The sequence below is a fragment of the Phyllostomus discolor genome, chromosome 10 (assembly GCF_004126475.2).
Source record: "Phyllostomus discolor isolate MPI-MPIP mPhyDis1 chromosome 10, mPhyDis1.pri.v3, whole genome shotgun sequence".
NCBI classification, from domain to species: Eukaryota; Metazoa; Chordata; class Mammalia; order Chiroptera; family Phyllostomidae; genus Phyllostomus; species Phyllostomus discolor.
Window position 1 is genome coordinate 48,533,684 of NC_040912.2, and position 3,149 is coordinate 48,536,832.

Consider the following 3,149-nt stretch of genomic DNA (forward strand, 5'->3'; position numbering starts at 1 on the left):
AGCAAAGAGTTCTGTGTTGTTTAATTAGTGTATGTGTGTGTATGTGTTGTGTTACTAACATAAGAAATGGACAAACCTGTAATAATTTTTATGAGTTTATTTGAGCCAAACTGATGATAATTGCTGGGAAGCCAAAAACTCAACAGACTGAGAAAATGCTCCAGAGAATGGTAGTTTTACATCTTATTTTATACATTACAATCAAAGGAGGAGGTATAAGTGGATTACATGAAATCCATTGGAGATAGAGTAGGAGACAGGAGAAAGCAAAGCAGGGAAACCTGTGGGAATTGATAAAAAGTTAAATGATAGACATGAACAATATTTCACATAGGTGGCTGCAAGTGAAGAGTCAAAAATTAACTCGATATTAACTTTCAGGGGATTTGTGGTCTCCGGTGTAGTGCCTGGGCTTTGAGGGATCCAGAAAAGGGAAACTTACTTTGTTACTGCAAAAGCATATTTATTAGGTGTGTTATCTTACATGCAAAAAGACAACTGACACACTTAGTTTAAGTGAAGACTGACCTTTGTCAGGGATTCTAGGCTGGGACATGAGTACCCACCAGGACTCACTTTTAGTTAAGAAGTTTTAATTTCAGACCATCCTATGTAGTTACTTTAGGTCTCTGAGTTCGTAAGGCTGCCACATAGGCCTCCCCTGAGCTTGTCAGGGTTAGTATGTGGCCCCTTTTTGATCCACAGAGTGTATGTGTATGTGTTTGAAGATGGTTGAGGACCAGGTCAAATTGGAAAAACTTGCTGTGCTGTGCCTTGGAGTTTGCACCAGAGAGGTAGGCTGGTCAGTTGGGAGGCTTAGAAAGGTGACTGTGGTGGCTGTGGCTTAGAAGGGGAAGACACTAGAGGCAGGGACGCCAGGTAGGACCACTTGTAGGAGTCTCAGAAATTACAGAAGACACCAGGCCCAGCCAAGGTGGACAATGAATCAACAATGACAGTACTTAAGGGCATTAAAAAGGAAGACACTGTTGTAAATAATCCAATTGATTAACAAGAGAATCAAAAACTCGTGAATGGTAGGAGCCGAATCTGGGGCTTCTGTGAGAGCCTTTGCCAGGTAGAACTTAAGCACGCTGTGTGTTTACGAAGACAATGGGCAGAGGGTTTTTAGCAGCTTTTTAAAATTTATTTACTTTTATTTCAAAGAATAGGAAAACACTTAGGCTTCAAAAGAAAGTCTTTAAAGAAAGGCTTATAAAGCTTTAAAACCTTTTTTTCTAATTGAGTTTAACTTCTGATCAGAGAGGTCTGTCCCACAGAAACTGATAGGGTGGGGCAGAATATTTCTCTACTTCACTTTGGCTGAGGAAATTTTGCTATTGCTTCTGCACTAATTTGTTTCTCCTTCAATTAATCTGCCATCTTGTGGCCTAAGGAGAAATTTCAATTTTTAAAGATTGAAGACGGAAGATTGATGAAGTAGGAATCAATATTCTTTTGGCTTATGTAACATTGGCACGCTTTTGACTGTTAAGAATATACCAATACAAGGGGGCCTTTCTCAAACTATGTGATGTCTCCTCTACCTTTAACCCAAAGGGCATTCTGTAATTTCCCAAGAATATATGGGATAATAAGGAAGTGCTTGAATCATAGACACTTCTTACATTTGTATGCTTTTTGACTCCATAAAATGAAAACTAGAGTTTAGTGTTTGTATTCTAATGGAAAGAGAAATTGCCCTGAAAGCTATAGAGCCTCTTAAGATTAATTTCAACTTAAAAATTTTGCTTAAAACTAATGAGTTGAATTTAAAAACATAGATGAAACCTGGATCCTGAGCAAACACCCATTAAACACATAAAAAATGTGAACACAAACCAGTGAATGGCATCTCTTTCCTCTGGCACAGTCATGAGACCAATATGTAATAACTGATCTCCATGAAAAACTGAGAGGGCTGCTTCTGTGAGAGATGGGTGGTCCTTGACTCTATACAAAACAAGTAAAAAGTGACCCCATCAGAAATATGTCCCCTTAGTCAGGAGGTAGTGCAGCAAGGCTATTAAAGAAGTCAGCCCAGGATGCTGCTGGCCCTGCTGTGTAGGTCCACTTTTAACCTTTTAGTTGCCAGAAGATAATAAGGCTGGGAAAGGAGTCCTAGAAAGGGGACTTGGGGGTGGGAGTATGAAGGGGAGTGGAGGGAAATGGAGAGCCAGACTAGGGCAGACTGGCTGAATTTCAGCTTTGCCCTTAATGCAACCTATTTTCAACCTCAGAAATGCTGCCTAGAAAGGTGTCTTTTTTAAAAAAAATTGAGTTATAATTGGTATATAACATTATTTTACTTTCAAATGACTATACAGCATAATTGGTTGATATTTGTATATGTTGCAGAATGATAAGATATATCTTTTAAGAGCTTCACTCTTCTAATATAATATTTACAATATAAAATTATTAATACAGAGGTGGCCAAAGTTTATTTTTGCTCTATTGTGAAGCAGGGGTGTGCAAAGCCAATTAAAAAGCATAGATAAGTTTTTTAAAGGTTGTTTAAACCATGAAGGTGCTAGTGATTTCCCTAAACTTCCATTTCTATATCTTTATTTTAATCTGACAACACAACTGGCCTTAGTTCTATAAACTGTTTCAGTCAATCCTCATGTTTTCTAGGTCTAAGTATGTTGTTCACAAATAGTGATAGTTTAGTGTCTTCTTTACTAATCATTATACTTCAAATTTGTTATATGAGGAGATGCACACACACACACACACACACACACAACTGAATTATCTTCTGGAGGGCAGGCCCCTTGTAGTAGAGGCTTCCCCTGCTAGGTGAGTGTTCTAGGAATCCATATGTGTCAGTTTCCTAGCTGGTGTTATTGTGAGAGGCTGCTTCAGCTTCAGTGAACTTTTTTTGAAGACTCTTTCAATGCGTTTGCCCATTTCATGATGGGTGACTTACAAGTGCACCTGCCCACACCACTCTGAGTGTTCAGCAGCTTTTGACCAAAAATGGCATGACCTCTGTGCCCCACCCTCCCTATTCACCCAATCTTACCTGAGCAACTTTTTTTTTGTTTCCCTGGATCAAAAAAGTCTTCGAAAGGAAACGTTTTGTCAATATAGAAGAGGTGAAACCAAAGCCATCAGAAGCACTAAAAGGCATCAAAATTGATGAG